Source organism: Bubalus bubalis, chromosome 1 (assembly GCF_019923935.1).
Source record: "Bubalus bubalis isolate 160015118507 breed Murrah chromosome 1, NDDB_SH_1, whole genome shotgun sequence".
NCBI lineage: Eukaryota > Metazoa > Chordata > Mammalia > Artiodactyla > Bovidae > Bubalus > Bubalus bubalis.
In genome coordinates this window covers 176,561,121-176,583,345 of record NC_059157.1, presented here as the reverse complement: position 1 = coordinate 176,583,345, position 22,225 = coordinate 176,561,121, and the positions used below count along the sequence as shown (strand labels likewise).

The following is a 22,225-nucleotide window of genomic DNA, read 5'->3' as shown; positions in this document are numbered from 1 at the left end:
TTGCTTAATTCATGTCAATTAATAATCCATTGGCCAAAACAAGCCATATGGTGAAGCCCAACATCAATGAGGTGGATAAATATATTCCACCTCTAATTGAAATAACTGCAAAGTCACAAAATAAAGGGCTATCAATAGGGAAAAGTAAAGAACTGAAAGCAATAATGCAATCTACAGCATAGTACCTTCTTTGTTCTTTGAGAAATCTATGTGACCTTCATTGTGGGAACTTTCCTCCAGAGTGGTTTTGTATTTGCCTTTTTCAAGAGTCCCAAAGGAGCAATTTCTATGTCAATTTCTAGGCTCGGTTCCAAGAAAATATTGACAGTATAAATTCAGATCCCATAGACACATAAGGTTAAGCCCATGCTTTGGAATTTTCATGTCCCTGAGTCCCAGCATGGGGAGAAAGAAAAAATTTTATCATCTTTCTGTGTCAGTGAGTAGATTATTTTCCAGATTTCCTCAGAATTCAGCCATTTACAGATCCTGAATTTACGAGTGGTTCTTAGGTCTAACTCTCTGACATAGCACCAGAGTCTCATCTCAAGTTCCCTTATTGGTTCAAACTTAATTTTCAAGGTTCATAATATCAACACTTCCTTTCTCAACATAAGTCAAACCCAACATAAATTTACCTGCTAATCCCTCTCATTTAAATTTTCTTTTTGGTTTCTTGCATTTAGATATTTTTCTTTGTTGCAAACTCATCTGCACAATAAAGTGAGTGTTTTGTCCACCATTTCCTGATATTTGTCATGGGAAAGTTTCATCAAATTCAAATTGCTTATAATTATAAGGTACACTATTATTTTCTGTACCACCACAGGAATGGGATGAAAATAATAACAATGCCAATTAAACTATGAAAAGTGAGAGTGAAAATGTTAGTCACTTAGTCGTGTCCGACTCTTTGTGACCTCATGGTCTATAGCCCATCAGGCTTCTCTGTCCGTGGAATTCTCCCAGGCAAGAATACTGGAGTGAGGTAGCCATTCCCTTCTCCAGGGGATCTTCCTAACCCAGGGATCAAACCCAGATCTCCTGCATTGCAGACAAATTCTTTACCACCTGAGCCACCAGAGAAGTCTGCCAATTAAACTATAACACATCTGTGTCTCTTTTGCTGTCTCCCATACAGAGTTATCGTTACCATCTTTCTAAATTATGGGGAGGGAGGTGGGAGGGGGCTTCAGGATTGGGAACACGTGTACACCCGTGGCAGATTCATGTTGATGTATGGCAAAACCAATACAATATTGTAAAGTAATTAGCCTCTAATTAAAACAAATAAATTTAATTAAAAAAACTATAACAAAATTATCTTATGACTTAGAATTGCTCTATAGTGAGACTTGTCTAGATGGAGAATTTTATCAGCTATCACTCATACGCATTCATAAAAAAGGAAAATAAGTAAAAAAAATCATGGCATGGAAGCAACTTAAATGTCTATCAACAGAGGAATGGATAAAAAATATGTGGTACATATATACAATGGAATATTATTCAACCATAAAAAGGAATGAAATAACGCCATTTGTAGCAACATGGATATACCTAGCAATTGTTATACAGAGTGAAGTAAGTCAGAAAGAGAAAGACAAATATCATATATTAATAATATCTTCGTGTGTCGAATCTAGGATAATGATATAGATGAACTTATTTGCAAAGCAGAAAAAGAATCACAGATGTAGAAAACAAATTTATGGTTACCAAGGGAGGAATGGGGTTTGGGATGAATTGTGAGATGAAATTGACATATATATACTACCACATATAAAATAGGTAAGTAATGAGAACCTACTGTATAGCATAAGGAACTGTACTGTCTGCTCTGTGGTAACCTAAATGGGAAGGAAATCCAAAAAAGAGGGGATATATGTATAGGCAAAATTGATTCACTTTGCTGAACACTAGAAACTAACATTGCAAAACAACTATATGCCAATAAAAGTTAATTTACCCGTGGCGGATGCATGTTGATGTATGGCAAAACCAATACAATATTGTAAAGTAAAATAATAATAATAATAAAATAAAAAAATCAGTCAAAGTAGTCAAGATTATTTTATAATCAGAGTCAGATGCTTTGAAATCATCATTTGACTCAGAATTATTAATACTGGTGGTTTTCCTCATGCCATTATTTTCTTTTATTAAGAGAGTTGATGATGCAACAGTTTTGAGATAGCACTTTATCATTACTTCTTTTTTTATTCCAAGTGGCCGCTGTTCACTGTGCAAATTTTGATACTGGTGTTTCTTTATCTTACTGTAATATGTTTAAGGAAGGCTTTCAGATGACAAGAGGGACTCATTTTCCTTCTTCAAATGGTCCTCAAATTGTTTGGTATTTAAAATGTTAAGGGGCTGCAGCTAACCAGGCCTTTCATTAGGAATATCCAAGTCTGTACATGTGCGGGCAATGAGAACACCATCACTTCCAGACATCAGTGTAAAAATGTGAAAAATATGCAACTTAGAATCAATAAAATATGGTAATATGTATTTTTCTATGACCAGAAATCACTAACACTTTTTAATAAAACCAAAATAAGCCCCCAAATAAGGGTTACTCAAGCAATATGCACATATGTCTAGGTGCCTAGATAGACAAGTATCTTCATCTTTAAGCCTCTCAATAAACAGCTTACAAAGTAAACATCTTAAAGAAAATGAAATTGAGCCTCAAAGAAACTAAGTAACATGGCCAAGTTCACACTGTCAGTAACTGAGAGAACTGTATTTGGATCACAGCCAAGAACACTTGGTCTGCTACCTCCCACTAGCCTCCAACAGGGTGTATAATTATCAGACAGACGCCCTGATGCAGAGGTGCACTTCAGAGTGTGTGGAGCTCCTCCATTTTCCAGGTTAGACTATAAGTCACTGAGAGTGTCCTAGGGACAAATAAGGGTAGAACGTTGCTGAGTCATCACAGAATGCCCAGGCACCACTCAGGCATGCAGATGGTTTGGCAGAATTTCCATCTCTCTTCTTAAACCTCTGACTCTATCTGCCTACCATAACCTAACCTGTAATTGAATTAACTCCTAATAAAACAACATATCTTTTGAGTTTGTTTTCAATATAATGTCAGAAATTGTCCCTTGTCAATTTTTCTGGGTCAAGTAATGTTTTGTGTCAGGTAGTTAGTGAGAATTCTGATGTGATTCAATGTATTCTGTTCGTACCTTGAAAAGCTTGGAGGCACATGACTGTGCTGGAGAAACATATATTCGCTTAGGTTTTGAGATTGTAGTTAACAAATCTTCAAGGCCCACTCAAATCATTCCACCTCCAAGAAACCTCAGATTCCCTTATTTCTCTTTCTGTTAAACTCCCATGGCATTTTGCTTGTAGTTCACTACTTATCATAGTCTACTTTCTATTACAGTTACTAATATGTACCCCTCCCAGCTACACTGTGAGTTCCTTATGTACAGAGACCCCCCTCTTTCTCTTCTTTGGGTCCCTCATAGCTCCCAGCACAATTCTTTGCACATGGAATTGGCTCACCAAATATTTGTTGAAGTTATCCAAATATGTTATGTTCTATGTTGAATACTAACTCTTATTCCAGTTTTGATTCATCCAAGGTAAGGAGCAATGGCTGCGCTTTGCTGGAGAAGCTGTGAAGAGATACCCCACGCCCAAGGTAAGAGAAAACCAAGTAAGACGGTAGGTGTTGCAAGAGGGCAACAGAGGGCAAACAAATTGAAACCATACTCACAGAAAACTAGTCAATCTAATCACACTAGGACAACAGCCTTGTCTAACTCAATGAAACTAAGCCATGCCCGTGGGGCAACCCAAGACGGGTGGGTCATGGTGGAGAGATTTGACAGAACGTGGTCCACTGGAGAAAGGAATGGCAAACCACTTCAGTATTCTTGCCTTGAGAACCCCATGAACAGTATGAAAAGGCAAAATGATAGGATACTGAAAGAGAAACTCCCCAGGTCAGTAGTTGCCCAATATGCTACTGGAGATCAGTGGAGAAATAAGTCCAGAAAGAATGAAGGGATGGAGCCAAAGCAAAAACAATACCCAGCTGTGGATGTGACTGGTGATAGAAGCAAGGTCCGATGCTGTAAAGAGCAATATTGCATAGGAACCTGGAATGTCAGGTCCATGAATCAAGGCAAATTGGAAGTGGTCAAACAAGAGATGGCAAGAGTGAATGTCGACATTCTAGGAATCAGCGAACTGAAATGGACTGGAATGGGTGAATTTAACTCAGATGACCATTATATCTACTACCATGGGCAGGAATCCCTCAGAAGAAATGGAGTGGCCATGATGGTCAAAAAAGAGTCTGAAATGCAGTACTTGGATACAACCTCAAAAACGACAGAATGATCTCTGTTCATTTCCAAGGCAAACAATTCAATATCACAGTAATCCAAGTCTATGCCCCAACCAGTAACGCTGAAGAAGCTGAAGTTGAACAGTTCTATGAAGACCTACAAGACCTTTTAGAACTAACACCCAAAAAAGATGTCCTTTTCTTTATAGGGGACTGGAATGCAAAAGTAGGAAGTCAAGAAATGCCTGGAGTAACAGGCAAATTTAGCCTTGGAATACGGAATGAAGTAGGGCAAAGACTAATAGAATTTTGCCAAGAGAATGCACTGGTCATAACAAACACCCTCTTCCAACAACACAAGAGAAGACTCTATACATGGACATCACCAGATGGTCAACACCGAAATCAGATTGATTATATTCTTTGCAGCCAAAGATGGAGAAGCTCTATACAGTCAGCAAAAACAAGACCAGGAGCTGACTGTGGCTCAGACCATGAACTCCTTATTGCCAAATTCAGACTGAAATTGAAGAAAATAGGGAAAACCACTAGACCATTCAGGTATGACCTAAATCTTATGATTATACAGTGGAAGTGAGAAATAGATTTAAGGGCCTAGATCTGATAGATAGAGTGCCTGATGAACTATGGAATGAGGTTCGTGACATTATACAGGAGACAGGGATCAAGACCATTCCCATAGAAAAGAAATGCAAAAAAACAGAATGGCTGTCTGGGCAGGCCTTACAAATAGCTGGGAAAAGAAGAGAAGCAAAAAGCAAAGGAGAAAAGGAAATATATAAACATCTGAATGCAGAGTTCCAAAGAATAGCAAGAAGAGATAAGAAAGCCTTCCTCAGCGATCAATGTAAAGAAATAGAGGAAAACAACAGAATGGGAAAGACTAGGGATCTCTTCAAGAAAATCAGAGATACCAAAGGAATATTTTATGCAAAGATGAGCTCAATAAAGGACAGAAATGGTATGGACCTAACAGAAGCAGAGGATATTAAGAAGAGGTGGCAAGAATACACAGAAGAACTGTACAAAAAAGATCTTCATGACCCAGATAATCACGATGGTGTGATCACTGACCTAGAGCCAGACATCCTGAAATGTGAAGTCAAGTGGGCCTTAGAAAGCATCACTACGAACAAAGCTAGTGGAGGTGATGGAATTCCAGTTGAGCTATTTCAAATCCTGAAAGATGACGCTGTGAAAGTGCTGCACTCAATACGCCAGCAAATTTGGAAAACTCAGCAGTGGCCACAGGACTGGAAAAGGTCGGTTTTCATTCCAATACCAAAGAAAGGCAATGCCAAAGAATGCTCAAACTACCACACAATTGCACTCATTTCACACACTAGTATAGTAATGCTCAAAATTCTCCAAGCCAGGCTTCAGCAATACGTGAACCGTGAACTTCCAGATGTTCAAGCTGGTTTTAGAAAAGGCAGAGGAACCAGAGATCAAATTGCCAACATCCGCTGGATCATGGAAAAAGCAAGAGAGTTCCAGAAAAACATCTATTTCTGCTTTATTGACTATGCCAAAGCCTTTGACTGTGTGGATCACAATCAACTGTGGAAAATTCTGAAAGAGATGGAAATACCAGACCACCTGACCTGCCTCTTGAGAAATTTGTATGCAGGTCAGGAAGCAACAGTTAGAACTGGACATGGAACAACAGACTGGTTCCAAATAGGAAAAGGAGTTCGTCAAGGCTGTATATTGTCACCCTGCTTATTTAACTTCTATGCAGAGTACATCATGAGAAACGCTGGACTGGAAGAAACACAAGCTGGAATCAAGATTGCCGGGAGAAATATCAATCACCTCAGATATGCAGATGACACCACCCTTATGGCAGAAAGTGAAGAGGAACTCAAAAGCCTCTTGATGAAAGTGAAAGTGGAGAGGGAAACAGTTGGCTTAAAGCTCAACATTCAGAAAACGAAGATCATGGCATCTGGTCCCATCATTTCATGGCAAATAGATGGGGAAACAGTGGAAACAGTGTCAGACTTTATTTTTCTGGGCTCCAAAATCACTGCAGATGGTGACTGCAGCCATGAAATTAAAAGACGCTTACTCCTTGGAAGGAAAGTTATGACCAACCTAGATAGCATATTCAAAAGCAGAGACATTACTTTGCCAACAAAGGTTCGTCTAGTCAAGGCTATGGTTTTTCCTGTGGTCGTGTATGGATGTGAGAGTTGGACTGTGAAGAAGGCTGAGCGCCGAAGAATTGATGCTTTTGAACTGTGGTGTTGGAGAAGACTCTTGAGAGTCCCTTGGACTGCAAGGAGATCCAACCAGTCCATTCTGAAGGAGATCAGCCCCGGAATTTCTTTGGAAGGAATGATGCTGAAGCTGAAACTCCAGTACTTTGGCCACCTCATGTGAAGAGTTAACTCATTGGAAAAGACTCTGATGCTGGGAGGGATTGGGGGCAAGAGGAGAAGGGGACGACAGAGGATGAGATGGCTGGATGGCATCACTGACTTGATGGATGTGAGTCTGAGTGAACTCCGGGAGTTGGTGATGGATAGGGAGGCCTGGCGTGCTGCGATTCATGGGGTCTCAAAGAGTCGGACACGACTGAGCGACTGATCTGATCTCTGAACTTGACTGATTATTACATTTTGCTTTTTGAGAACATCCTTAAAACAAGTCTCAGAGCTTGGTATCTTTCCAAATATGCCAATAGTTGCCTAGCCCTTTTTATCTGTATTGAACTCAATCAACCTAAACTTCCCCAAAGCCCAATGGTGAAGAGTTGGATGAATTCATGGAGATTATTAACTTATAAATGCTTCAAGTCTTCCATGGTGAGCTTTCTCTTATTCACTGTGATTTCTGGAATTGCTTTGCCTTATTACCTTTTGATGCAATGTGCCCTGTGGTATGTACTCAATTAGTATTTAATGAATTGAGTTGAATTACTCTCAGAACCCATTTACCAGAATCTGAACAAGTATGTCAGGAAGTCATAGGATAAAGGACTAATCACTCAGCAGTTAGCCAGAGAAGGCTCCTAAGTTGTGACCAACCCCATGCCAAAGGTGGAACCTGAGAAATCTTCTTTAAAAATCACAAATTAAAGATACTACCATGGTTTCATTGTGCTACAAATTAAATCCATATTTTCCACATATTGTTAAATTCCTTCTCTACCCAAATGACATTCAAATATTTTATTTTTTTAATTTTATTTTATTTTTAAACTTTACATAATTGTATTAGTTTTGCCAAATATCAAAATGAATCCGCCACAGGTATACATGTGTTCCCCATCCTGAATCCTCCTCCCTCCTCCCTCCTCATTCCATCCCTCTGGGTCATCCCAGTGCACCAGCCCCAAGCATCCAGTATCGTGCATTGAACCTGGACTGGCAACTTGTTTCATACATGATATTTTACATGTTTCAATGCCATTCTCCCAAATCTTCCCACCCTCTCCCTCTCTCACAGAGTCCATAAGACTGTTCTATACATCAGTGTTTCTTTTAAAAACTAAAAATAGTAATTGGCAACTGAAAAGATTCTTGGTATTTATTTGGTTTCCCAATAATTACTGAAATTGATTTTTTAAATACCCAACCAATATATTTAGGCATGATTATGCCGGTGGCTTGTGTAGATTTGACTGTGATTTTTAAAGTATCCTTGCAAACAGCCTAGATAGCTCCACTGAGAAAGGAAGCAACACTGCACACCTGAAGATTGCAGTCACTTCTGATTCAGCTTTTCTCACTAACACATTCTCCTTGGGGCTCCTACCTGACTGCTGACTTTATATCCTTGAAGAATTGTCATGGGCAGTATTAGACTTGTTTGTAGAACAAGGGATAAAATTTGAACCAAACGGTAAAAGTTACAGGGATACGATTTTGGTTTCAGTCCAGTTCAGTAGCTCAGAAGTGTCCGACTCTTTGAGACCCCATGGACTGCAGCACACCAGGCCTCCCAGATCAGATCAGTTGCTCAGTTGTGTCTGACTCTTTGCGACCTCATGAATTGCAGCACGCCAGGCCTCCCTGTCCATCACCAACTCCTGGAGTTCACCCAGACTCACATCCATCGAGTCAGTGATGCCATCCAGCCATCTCATCCTCTGTCGTCCCCTTCTCCTCTTGCCCCCAATCCCTCCCAGCATCAGAGTCTTTTCCAATGAGTCAACTCTTCACATGAGGTGGCCAAAGTACTGGGGTTTCAGCTTCAGCATCATTCTTTCCAAAGAAATTCCAGGGCTGATCTCCTTCAGAATGGACTGGTTGGATCTCCTTGCAAGGCCAAGGGACTCTCAAGAGTCTTCTCCAACACCACAGTTCAAAAGCATCAATTCTTCGGCGCTCAGCCTTCTTCACAGTCCAACTCTCACATCCATACACGACCACAGGAAAAACCATAGCCTTGACTAGACGAACCTTTGTTGGCAAAGTAATGTCTCTGCTTTTGAATATGCTATCTAGGTTGGTCATAACTTTCCTTCCAAGGAGTAAGCGTCTTTTAATTTCATGGCTGCAGTCACCATCTGCAGTGATTTTGGAGCCCAGAAAAATAAAGTCTGACACTGTTTCCACTGTTTCCCCATCTATTTGCCATGAAATGATGGGACCAGATGCCATGATCTTCGTTTTCTGAATGTTGAGCTTTAAGCCAACTGTTTCCCTCTCCACTTTCACTTTCATCAAGAGGCTTTTGAGTTCCTCTTCACTTTCTGCCATAAGGGTGGTGTCATCTGCATATCTGAGGTGATTGATATTTCTCCCGGCAATCTTGATTCCAGCTTGTGTTTCTTCCAGTCCAGCGTTTCTCATGATGTACTCTGCATAGAAGTTAAATAAGCAGGGTGACAATATACAGCCTTGACGAACTCCTTTTCCTATTTGGAACCAGTCTGTTGTTCCATGTCCAGTTCTAACTGTTGCTTCCTGACCTGCATACAAATTTCTCAAGAGGCAGGTCAGGTGGTCTGGTATTTCCATCTCTTTCAGAATTTTCCACAGTTGATTGTGATCCACACAGTCAAAGGCTTTGGCATAGTCAATAAAGCAGAAATAGATGTTTTTCTGGAACTCTCTTGCTTTTTCCATGATCCAGCGGATGTTGGCAATTTGATCTCTGGTTCCTCTGCCTTTTCTAAAACCAGCTTGAACATCTGGAAGTTCACGGTTCACGTATTGCTGAAGCCTGGCTTGGAGAATTTTGAGCATTACTATACTAGTGTGTGAAATGAGTGCAATTGTGTGGTAGTTTGAGCATTCTTTGGCATTGCCTTTCTTTGGGATTGAAATGAATTCCAGGCCTCCCTGTCCATCATAAATTCCCGGAGTTTACTTAAACCCATGTCCATTGAGCCGGTGATGGCATCCAACCATCTCATCCTCTGTCTTCCCCTTCTCCTCCTGCCCCCAACTTTTCCCAGCATCAGGGTCTTTTCAAATGAGTCAGTTCTTTGAATCAGGTGGCCAAAGTATTCAGGACTACTTTCCTTTAGGATAGACTGATTGGATCTCCTGCAGTCCAAGGGACTCTCAAGAATCTTCTCCAACACCACAGTTCAAAAGCATCAATTCTTTGGTGCTCAGATTTCTTTATAGTCCAACTCTCACATCCATACATGACTACTGGAAAAACCGTAGCTTTGACTAGATGCACCTTTGTCGGCAAAGTAATGTCTCTGCTTTTTAATACGCTGTCTAGGTTGGTCATAACTTTCTTCCAAGGAGCAAGTGTCTTTTATTTTCATGGCTGCAGTCACCGTCCACACTGATTTTTCAGCCCAAGAAAATAAAATTCCTCACTATTTCCACTGTTTCCCCATCTATTTGACATGAAGTGATGGGACCAAATGCCACGATTTTAGTTTTCTGAATGTTGAGGTTTAAGCCAACTTTTCCACTCTCCTCTTTCACTTTCACCAAGAGGCTCTTTAGTTCTTTGCTTTCTGCCATAAGGGTGATGTCCCCTGTGTATCTGAAGTTATTGATATTTCTCCCAGCAATTTTGATTTCAGCTTGTGCTTCATCTAGCCCAGCATTTCTCATGATGCATTTAAGTTAAATAAGCAGGATAAGAATATACAGCCTTGATGTACTCCTTTTCCTATTTGGAACCAGTCTGTTGTTCCATGTCCAGTTCTAACTGTTGCTTTCTGAACTGCATACAGATTTCTCAAGAGGCAGGTCAGGTGGTCTGGTATTCCCTTCTCTTTCAGAATTTTCCACAGTTTGTTGTGATCCACACAGTCAAAAGCTTTGGCATAGTCAATAAACTAGAAGTAGATGTTTTTCTGGAGCTCTCTTGCTTTTTCTATGATCCAGTGGATGTTGGCAGTTTGATCTCTGGTTCCTTTGCCTTTTCTAAATCAAGCTTGAACATCTGGAAGTTCTTGGTTCATGTACTATTGAAACCTGACTTGAAGAATTTTGAGCATTATTTTACTAGCATGTAAGATTAAGGCAATTGTGTAGTAGTTTGAGCTTTCTTTGGCATTGACTTCCTTTGGGATTGAAATGAAAACTGATCTTTTCCAGTCCTGTGGCCACTGCTAAGTTTTCCAAATTTGCTGGCATATTGAGTGCAGCACTTTCACAGCATCATCTTTTAGGATTTGAAATGGCTCAACTGGAATTCCCTCACCTCCACTAGCTTTGTTCATAGTGATGCTTTCTAAGGCCCACTTGACTTCATATTCCAGGATGTATGGTTCCAGGTTACTGATCACACTATCGTGATTATCTGGGTCATGAAGATCTTTTTTTGTACAGTTCTTCTGTGGACTCTTGCCACCTCTTTTTAATATCTTCTGCTTCTGTTAGGTCCATACAATTTCTGTCCTTTATTGAGCCCATCTTTGCATGAAATGTTCCCTTGGTATCTCTAATTTTCTTGAAGAGATCTCTGCTGCTGCTAAGTGGCTTCAGTAGTGTCCGACTCTGTGCGACCCCATAGATGGCAGCCCACCAAGCTCCACCATCCCTGGGATTCTCCAGGCAAGAACACTGGAGTGGGTTGCCATTTCCTTCTCCAATGCATGAAAGTGGAAAGTGAAAAGTGGAAGTGAAGTCGCTCAGTCGTGTCCGATTCTTAGCGACCCCATGGACTGCAGCCTACCAGGCTCCTTCGTCCATGGGATTTTCCAGGCAAGAGTACTGGAGTGGGGTGCCATTGCCTTCTCCAGAAGAGATCTCTAGTCTTTCCCATTCTATTGTTTTCCTCTATTTCTTTGCATTGATTTCTGAGGAAGGCTTTCTTATCTCCCCATTCTGTTCTTTGGAACTACGCATTCAAATGGGTATAACTGTTCTTTTCTCCTTTGTCATTTGCTTCTCTTCTATTCACAACTATTTGTAAGCCTTCCTCAGACAGCCATTTTGCCTTTTTGCATTTATTTTTCGTGGGGATGGTCTTGATCCCTGTCTCCTGTACAATGTCATGAACCTCCGTCCATAGTTCTTCAGGTACTCTCTCTATCAGATCTAATCCCTTAAATCTATTTCTCACTTCCACTGTATAATATAAGGGATTTGATTCAGGTCATATTTGAATGGTCTAGTGGTTTCCCCAACTTTCTTCCATTTAAGTCTGAATTTGGCAATAAAGAGTTCATGGTCTGTGCCACAGTCAGCTCCCAGTCTTGTTTTTGCCAACTGTATGGAGCTTCTCCATCTTTGGCTGCAAAGAATATAATTAATCTGATTTTGGTATTGACCATCTGGTGATGTCCATGTGTAGAGAGATCTCTTGTGTTGTTGGAAGAGGGTATTTGCTATGACCAGTGCATTCTCTTGGCAGCACTCTATTAGCCTTTGCCCTGCTTAATTCTGTACTCCAAGGCCAAATTTGCCTGTTACTCCAGGTGTTTCTTGACTTCCTACTTTTGCATTCCAGTCCCCAATAATGAAAAAGACATCTTTTCTGGGTGTTAGTTCTAAAAGGTCTTGTAGGTCTTCACAGAACTGTTCAACTTCAGCTTCTTCAGTATTACTGGTATGGCAAAAGTTTGGATTACTGTGATATTGAATGGTTTGCCTTGGAAATAGAGATCATTCTGTCATTTTTGAGATTGCATCCAAGTACTGCATTTCAGACTCTTTTGTTGACTATGTTTTTTTGTTTAATTTTGGTTTAATATTTTATAATGCATGGCTATTAAATGTAGGACTTTTTGCAAATATGTGAAAAATCTGAAAAAAATTACTCATTATCCCATCAAACAGAATCCTGTATGCGAGACAGCAAAAGAGACACACATGTATAGAACAGTCTTTTGGACTCTGTGGGGGAGGGCGAGGGTGGGGTGATTTGGGAGAATGGCATTGAAACATGTATATTAACATATGTGAAATGAATCGCCAGTCCAGGTTTGATGCATGATACAGGATGCTCAGGGCTGTTGCACTGGGATGACCCAGAGGGATGGGATAGGGAGGGAGGTGGGAAGGGGGTTCAGGATGGGGAACACGTGTACATCTGTGGAGGATTCTTGTTGATGTATGGCAAAACCAATACAATATTTTAAAGTAATTAGCTTCCAATTAAAATAAATAAATTTATATTAAAAAATCACTGTTATTTTGGTGACTATCATAAATGCACTGTTTTTAAAAAGAATTTTCTTGCATCAGAACAACACTGAAATTAATTGATCTGCATAGAAAGTTGGGGTGCCCCAGATTTGGAGGTGTGCCAACAGCAGTTGACCTTTCTGCCGAGGTGGGGAGTTGAACATATGAGCCTTTCTAAACCTATGGGCTTTGGACCCCTGGGGGCCCATGCACTGATTGTGAGGGATCTTCAGATCCACCTATACGTGTGTGTGTGTGTGTGTGTATACATATTTCCATTCACCAGTTTTATTACTGCTTTCAGATGGATGTTTTCTCCTTTCATGCATCCCCCCCCCCATGCTTTATTGAGGTATAATTGACAAATAAAGTTGTGAGATATTTAAGGTGTATGTCATGATGGTTTGATACATGGCTATATGGTGAAAAGATTCCTCCCATCACGTTAATTAACACACTTATCTCTTCACTTTTTTTTTTTTTTTTTTGGTGAGATCCATATATATTTAGGCTTCCCTGGTGGTTCAGACGGTAAAAAATCTGCCTGCAATGCGGGAGACCCAGGTTTGATCCCAGGGGTTCGGGAAGATCCTGAGAAGGAAATGGCTACCCACTCCAGTATTCTTGCCTGGAGAATCCCATGGACAGAGGATCCTTGCTGGTTACAGTCCATGCGGTCACAAAGAGTTAGACACGACTGAGTGACTAACACACACACACACACACATACACACACATTTCTATTTGCTTTTGCAAAGACTGTTACAGGTGTTACTAGCATTTAAGCTAGTTCTCATTTGGGGAAATTTAGGAAGCTGAAAACCAGAAAATCTTCAAGGCCTCTTCCTCACTGCAGGTTCATGAAAAAAAGGGCTTTTTCTTTCAAGGTGCTCATCAGCTTAAGAGCACTCACATACTGAGCCTTGAAATGAATCAGTGCTCCTTATACTTTAACCCACAAAGAGCTCTTTTGACTAGGCACTACTTTAGTTTGATTTTATAGATGAGGAGCCAAGATTTAGGGACATAAGATAACTTACTTGCCCGATTTCACTGAGGGAAGAAAGGAAAAAAAAAAAAAAAAAACCCTAAAACTCTTTCTCTACTCCTCCCACAATTGTGCAGACTGCCCCTCTGACTCTGCAAGAAAAAGTGCAAGGGAGGGATGGTGCTGGGGTAATGCAGGTGAATGCCCTCATCCCTTTGTCCCGAGGTCCTGAGGGTCCTGGAGTCAGCGCAGCTCCGCACTCAGCCGGCGGACTCGCCAGGTCCCGCAGGGCTCCTGTTACCTTGGACAGCGCCCGGGCTTTCCGAGAGCAGGACAGGAGCCTTATTCCCAACCCTCTGTTGCCCAGGCTCTCTTGTCCATCTTCCCAGAAACATCCTGATATAAGAAAAACCTCAGGTGGCCTTCAGTCCTTTCCCAGGAGAAGTGTATGCCTGGCCCCTCAAAGCAGCAGAGCTTTCCAGGCAGGCGCCCATGTGCCTGGCAGTTCCGAGCTGTGAGTCCACCGCGTTTTCCGGCTCACATCACCGCAGAGAGCAGGCGGAACTGGGAATGGTTATCGGCCAAAAGCTGCAGGCGAACGGCTAATCCAGTCCTGGAAGGGGGCACTGGTAGTTAAGCCCTTTAATGGCCTCAGTCCTATGATAATTAGTCCTGGCCTGGAGCTAGCAAACGGCGAGCCCCTCTAACCTGAAACGGAGCCTCATCCACTGCTTGGCGCTAATCCCTTGCACAATGAAAGCCGAACTAATTCACTGGGTAAACACCCTCTCCAGTTACTTACAAGCTGTCTTATTTCAGCCCCAAACCAAATAGAAAGGCGGCCAGTGACTGGAGAGAAAATCAAATATTTAAGAACTCATTTTGCCTGAAACCCCCCCAGGGATGCTTGCCTATCAAGCTCGGAATCGCTTTATGCTACTTCTTTTACGACAGGCGGCTACTTTGCAATGGAAACAACCGCCACTCCTAAGGGATTTCCCGAGCATCGTTATTTTATTTTATTTTTTTAATGGTCTCTTGCTAGTTGAACCAAATCACGACCTGTGAGCATGGGTCCAGACACATAGTGGGTGCTTCCTGGCGTGCTCAGTCATGTCCGACTCTTTGCGACCCCACGGACTGTAGCCTGCCAGGCACCTCTCTGTCCATGGGATTTTCCAGGCAAGAATACTGGAGTGGGTTGCCATTTCCTTCTCCAGGGGATCTTCCCAATCCAGGGATGAGCCAGTGTCTCCTGCGTTGGCAGGCAGATTCTTTACCACTGAACCACCTGAGAAAACCAGTGGGTGCTTAATAAAGAACACTTTATCTCAGAATGCGATTCACAAGTCTAGACCAGTGCTCCTCAAACCCCAGTGTGCATCAGCATCACCAGGAAGATGATTAAAACTCAAATTGCTAAGCTCTATACCCACAATTTGATTCAGTGGATGAAGCCAGATAATTTAAATTTCCAACAAGTTCCCCGGAGAACCATTAGCCTAGAACAAGGGTCCATAAATTTTGGTGTAAAGGGCCAGATAGTAAATATTTCAGGCTTTGTGGGTCATCAGATGTGTCTTGACTACTCCATCTGCTATTATGGTGCAGAAGCAGCTACAAACAATATTTAAATGAGTGAGTGTGGCACTGAAATGGGAATAGCATGTAATTTTCACGTGTTGTGAAATATTCTAATTTAGATTTTTTTTTGGCAAACATTTAAAAATGTTAATCCATCCTTAGCTTGCAGGCCATGCAAAAAACAGGTGGCAGGCCAGATTTGGCTCTTGAAATATTGAGTCTTAGAATGATTATGGTTACTATCTAGTAAGTGATCACGGCAGAGACAATGGCGCAGAGCCTGAAAACAGAAGAAATGTTGCTATGGATTAAATTGTGGCCCCTCTTCCACTCCCTCCCTGTCCCCACCCAGTTCACATACTGAAGCCCTAAATGTGACTGTGTTTGGAGATAGGGCTTTTAGGAGATAATTAAGGAGGCATGCCATTATAAGGGTGGAGTCCTACTTTGATGGGATTGGTGGCTTTTTATGATGAAGAAGAGGCTGAGGAAAGAACATACAGGCACACAAGTGAGAAAACAGCCATCTGCAAGCCAGGAAAAAGGGTCTCACCAGAACTGGACAATTATGTCAGCTTGATCTCAGACTTTCAGAAGATAAATTTCTATTATTTAAGCCACCCATTCTGTGGTATTTTATCAGTGCAGTCTGGGCTAGTATAGATGGAAATAATCTCATTTTTGGAAAAAGATCTTCTATCCTTGTAAATCTGATTTCTCATTCACTTACAAACTTCACAAACATTCAAGAGCTGTATCCTGTATGCTGGGTGTTGTTCTAGGCACTGGACACATAGAGTGGAAGAAAAGCCAAATCTGCTCCCACTTCCCTGGTTTCTAGCAGTGCTAGCTCCGCTCAGAGCTCAAAGACTATGATTTGCACTTTTTCAGGCCAGGCAATAGTTTTTCCTGAGGACATAGTTTGCTGAATTAATCTGCTAACTACATTTATAAAATGTGTATAACTTCATTCTAAGCCCAGAGGTGGGAGATTAAGAAAAACAGAGATTTGTTCCTGGGCATGAATACTAGTAATTGTATTTTTTCAGTGCCAAGTACCTTGCCTTTAAGAAACAGGAACAGCAACATTCTAAACTTTCAGTAGAGGGTGACATTATTATAAGAAAGAAGATTTTTCATTCAGGAGGTGAAAATGAAAGCTATATCTCACTTTCTAGAGAAGGATATAAGAATTGTTCTTCTTTGAAAGTGAAAAGATTCAAAATATCTATATTCCTGTGCTTGAGGCAAGCAGGGACTTCTTAAATGCCAACCATGTTTATTCTGTGTTAATCTGGAAAATCATAAGAACAGCAGTGAAACCTTAATAAGATGTTTATCTTTCACAAATTTAGTGAAAGGGAAAGAAGTGTTTGGTAACCAGCATCAGCACACAAGAGTCATTGTCTGTCAAGAACAAGTAGGTTGCACAAAAAGAATCAATTCTTTCCAAAGGTGTTTTCTATGGTGGCTTTTGCAGATCTTGTGGATTAAACTGCAATTGTTAAGCTTCTTATGCACCTGTCCTTGATCTGATTTGGGGTTCCTTGAGAGTAAGGACAAGATATATCATCTTCTGGACACAGATGCAGTCTCCTGTGGAGAGTCATGCATCAATCAGCATTTACTAAGCTCCACTGCTGCCAGATCCTTGTCTTCATCCTAGATATAGATTGCCTAGAGGCCAATGAGACAGACCTCTGCCTGCCAGTGGTTTATAGTCTAATGCATGAAAGAGGCAGGCGGACAGACATGGGTGGGTGTCATTGATATAGCATCAACCTGGAATTGACAATATTCATCACAGAATACAGAGAATCATTGAACATACATAAGTTTTTAAGTTAGGCCCAACTTAGCTTGAATTCCAGCTACATTCTAGCTTTTTGGGCTGGCATAAATTATTTAAGTTCTCTGAGCCTCAGTTCCCTCATTTGTCAGCTGGAAGAACACAGTCCAAAGTCACAGGATCCTTATAAGAATTAGATGATAAACTCTAACCAGGGTGTCCAGCATGCTACCTGGAACTTTCTGGGAGCCCAGTAAATGTTTGTTCTGTCTTTTTCAAATAAGCACCAATGCTATTTTCATAAATTGCTTATTTCACCTGAGCTCTGTGTGATTGTCCTCAAATGTTCAGAAATGTAAGTTTACTGTGGGCTATGGATGGTGGAATTGGGGTATCTCTTGTAGTGCTCCCCAAAACTTGGCATTTTGCTCAGTCTTTGCTTGACTTTTCAGAGAGCTGTGCTTCAGGATGTGGACCTACATGAATCCAGAGAGGAGATAAACCAGGAGGTGGCAGGACTCCCTGTCAAAAGAAACTGGATCTGGGAGTAAAAGAGTCAGGAGATGTGCAGTGACCTCAGCTGCTCAGTCCTCTGACACCAGTAGGGTGGCTGATGAGCCCTGGGTCCACCGGACAGGAGTGAAGGGGTGGGAGAGGGGAGCAGTTCTAGCAGGAGAATTAAAGATTGCACTGCCACGTAGTGACAGTAGGGGCTCAAATGCCGAAAGGTGACTAAGGTATCATCACAGGTGTATCAAGGCCATTAACAACAGTAGGGACCAGCAGAGGACAGTAGACAGACCGATGGGCCACAGCTGCTTCCAGCCAGCCCCCACCATGCCACCAGAGATTCCCTTTGAGGGCCTGTGGCTCTTGCCAATGCATCATGACCTTTTCCACACACACTTGATGCTTGGACATCCCCTGCCACCTCTACTCATTCTGGGCCCCTAAACTTTAATTTCCAGTTTGCCTGCTGTTTTTCTTTTTTTCTTAGACTGCCTTCACTTTACGATTTGACTTTTCTGATTTGAGTTGCCTATTTAGAAATTCTACTCTGTTTAAAAAGTGAAAGTGAAAGTAAAGTGTTAATTGCTCTGCTGCTGCTGCTAAGTCGCTTCAGTCGGGTCTGACTCTGTGCGACCCCACAGACGGCAGCCCACCGGGCTCCCCCATCCCTGGGATTCTCCAGGCAAGAACACTGGAGTGGCTTGCCATTTCCTTCTCCAATGCATGAAAGTGAAAAGTGAAAGTGAAGTCGCTCAGTCGTGTCCAACTCTTAGCGACCCCATGGACTACAGCCTACCAAGCTCCTCTGTCTGTGGGATTTTCCAGGCAAGAGTACTGGAGTGGGGTGCCATTGCCTTCTCCAGTCCTGTCCAATTCTTTGGGACCCCATGGACCATAGCCTACCAGGCTTCTCTGTCCATGGAATTTTCCAGGCAAGAATACTGAAGTGGATTGCCATTCCCTTCTCCAGAGGATTTTCCCAATCCAAATGAGGGATCAAACTTGGCTCTCCTACACTGGAGGTAGATTCTCTACCATCTGAGCCACTCTGTTTAAGCTTCCTAAACCCATGAGGCTGGAGTCTTGAGCCCTGGGACTTGGGTTATCTGGTTTTAGCTGTGGGCTTGGAGTCAGTGGTAATCTGACAGACTATGACTGAGGTGAAATTGAAAATTAAAACAGCACAGAATCCACCCTTGGGAAGGGGCTAAGATAGAGGAAGGCAGCAGGCCGTGGGCATTCTTATGTAGCCCTCAACCCTGGGAGGGAAGAGCTGTGATAGGCACCAAGCTTGTGGGCACTTCCTTAGCCCTATGTTCTCTGACTAGTAAGCTTCCAGAATGGATTAAAACAGGAAAGAATCACCATTCCACTTCTGGTCCTTCTACTAAGCTATGGGACCCTGCATGCTTCGTGCTGGTTCTGGGATTGTGATGCTATATTTAAAGCTGGGCCCCAGACTGAGCTGATGCTGTCGATGGAATCATCCTCTTTTGGCGTTTACACCACCTTGGCCTCTGAGAGCAGGCATTCTGAGGGCTCTCATGATTGAGTGGCAACTGTGGAGATGTTCCTCATTCACCAGAATCATGAGTTCCAATCTCAGGACCTACTGTTTGAAACTTCTCCATTCCAATGGATGGAACACATTGAACATTCGTTGAAACATCCTACCAGGCTACATGGAGCTGCCATCTGGTCACATGTTTTTACCTTCATGTCACAACTCTCAAGTTGTTTGGGGGCCACTTTCCTTAGAAAGGCAGTTGAAGGAGGTGGTGGAGCTTTCCTAAATCGTTGAATTTCTGCATCCACAACTATGAATTAGATTACATCATTCTTAGGTCAGAGGGGCAGGAAAAAGTGTAGAGGTCAACACTGCTGAATACTTATTGGATGCCTTTGGGGTAGAAAGAGAACCCTGGGGCCACATTAGGTAGATCCTGGAAGTAAACTAGGGAAACCTTAAAAATTGTGGTCACCAATGGACATAGGACTGTCACCTTTGCCTTTGGAATTGGTAGTCTTCATGATACAATGGCTCAGAGGAGCAGGGGATGACAGTTCTAAATCATGGCTGTGGCTGATCAGGGCTTCCCTGGTGCAATACAGGGGACACCAGTTCGATCCCTGCTCTAGGAAGATCCCACGTGCTGTGAAGCAACTAAACCTGTGAGCCACAACTCTTAAGCCTGCCCTCTAGAGCCCGAGAGCCACAGCTACTGAGCCCGCAGCTGCAACTACTAAAGCCTTAGAGCCTGTGCTCCACAACAAGAACAGCCACTGCGACGAGAAGCCTGTACACCACACCCCCATTTGCTGCACCGAGAGAAAGCCCATGTGCAATGATGAAGACCCAATACAAATTTAGAAATATGTATATTAGATAAATAAATTGTGGCTACCTTGGTGAGATTTTCCATGTGTCCCAAGATTCCACTGGAGCCCAAGAGAGGGAGATCAGTGTCAAGGGGAGAGCATGGGGGTTGGTGAACAAACTGCCTCTGCACATATGTATAGTTTGGTTCTTAATTTCTGCTAAAGCCTAGTTTTGGATGCATGACTCATGACCTCCTAGAGTCTCAGTTACCTCCTCTGTGAGGGAAATGGAGCTAATAAGACTGACCTATGTTTTAGGATTTTGCAGAGGATTGGGTAAGATAATGGATGGAAAGAGTCTTGTAAAGTACTACGCACATGCAAGGCATTATATTTAAGTAAGAGCTTAATAACTAATTTTACATGAAGATAATAATGTTATTTGATACTTAAGTTTTCTTTGCATTTTCCAGATTTCTATGTTAGACAAGTTAATCCTCAATTCTATGTTATCTACTTTGTTAGCCAAAAGAGAGAATCTTGGTCTCCTCAGGAAATTTAGTGAACAATGAAACAGATATAAAGGCACAATTTGGATATTTCAAGTTCAAAGACTTGTCTAAAGTATTTACTTCTCATAGAGAGCTTAAGTCAGGTGTAATCATACAAAATCTCAGATGTGGTGGAGACTTTTTTTAAGTTTATAATATAAGGATGATGGGCTTGGGGAAAAGATAACTTCTATTATTATTGATAGATATGCAAAGTCATATGATTATATATAATGCTGGTCCTCTGAGCAATTTCTGAGCAATTTCAATTTCTGAGGGCAAGAAACGTCTCACCTAATATTCTTCTGAGTAGGCACCAGAGTGCCATCAAATCAGAACAGACCTCTTCCTAGGAGCCCAATAGCCTCTTTCCTGATGAGAATGATCCAGAACACTCCAAGTGTTGGAGGAACTGTGGGAAGCTCTTGATTGCAATTCAGAAACACCCCTGTATCTTCTCAGGAATCAAGACACAGAGCACCATCACCCTAGTGCTGAAGCTTCTGGAGGTCCACGCACACCACCCCTGGAAGAGTAAAAAGAACCATGGTCTTGACAACCATAGCTTCTTTTGAGAGCTGGCCTGCTGCTTTAAAGCTTGGTGACTTGTGATAGAGCTCTTAACTCCTCTGGGAATCTTGGCAAACCCTCTGTAAAGTGGTAATGAAAACTCCTCCACTTTGTTCACAAGGGTTTTGTGGACAGAGCTTTTAAAATTATAATGCACAAAGGAATTGTTGGCACCAATTCCAACTCACTAGGGACCCCACTTTGCCCTCTCTGGGACCAGTGCCTATAATATTATTATGATTATGCTATTATTTTCACATTACTATGATGATTTCTAAGCACTAGGAAGTCTCTGACACCAAAGAAAATCGAAGGAAATTATTTCAACTTCACTGTTTTACAGGGTAATTGGGATGATTACTGTGAGATAACAGCAATGAACAGTTGTCAACTGTAGGGCCATGTACACACCGGAGTTCAGAGGTAAGGGCCCTAATTAACAGGACTCTCCAGGCACTTGGTGATACCAAGATATGCATGGCTGACCTCTAAGTGGCTCCAGCCAAGAATGGCCCAGATCAGCAGCTACAGTCCTTTGATCGCCCAACCTTCAGAGCCTGCATTTCCATGGGAAGTGACTCACCAGGGACCTTCCCTGGTGGTCCAGTGGCTAAGATTCTGTACTCCCAATGCAGGGAGCCCAGGTTCAATTCCTGGTCAGGGAATAAGATCCCACATGTTGCACTAAGAGTTTGCATGCTGCAAGTAAACATCTCATGGCAATAAAGATTGATGATCTTGTATGTCTCAATTAAGACCTGGAGCAGCCAAAAATTAATTAGTTAATTAATTTTAAAAAAAAGTGACTACCAGGCTGAGATGGGCCAGGTCCTAGGGACCTCTTAGAAGACATATCACAATGGGACAGACAGGTAGAAAAGAGTCCCTCAGTCAGTAACATAAAAGAATTTGACCAGAGTGTAGCTTTAGAGGGACTTAAAGGCAGGCAGCAATGGCTACCCAGGCCAGGGGCAGACCTCTCAAGTTTCACACAAGCCAGTGGGAAGGCATGGTATTTAGCGT

The 22,225-nt window shown here is 42.0% G+C and overlaps 1 non-coding gene across 1 annotated transcript; it reads left to right on the top strand.

The window, feature by feature from the left end:
• The first annotated feature begins 21,794 nt into the window (after positions 1-21,794).
• TRNAG-CCC lies at positions 21,795-21,867 on the top strand. Its single transcript has one exon. It is a non-coding gene; the product is annotated as a tRNA-Gly (tRNA).
• The last annotated feature ends 358 nt before the right edge of the window (positions 21,868-22,225 follow it).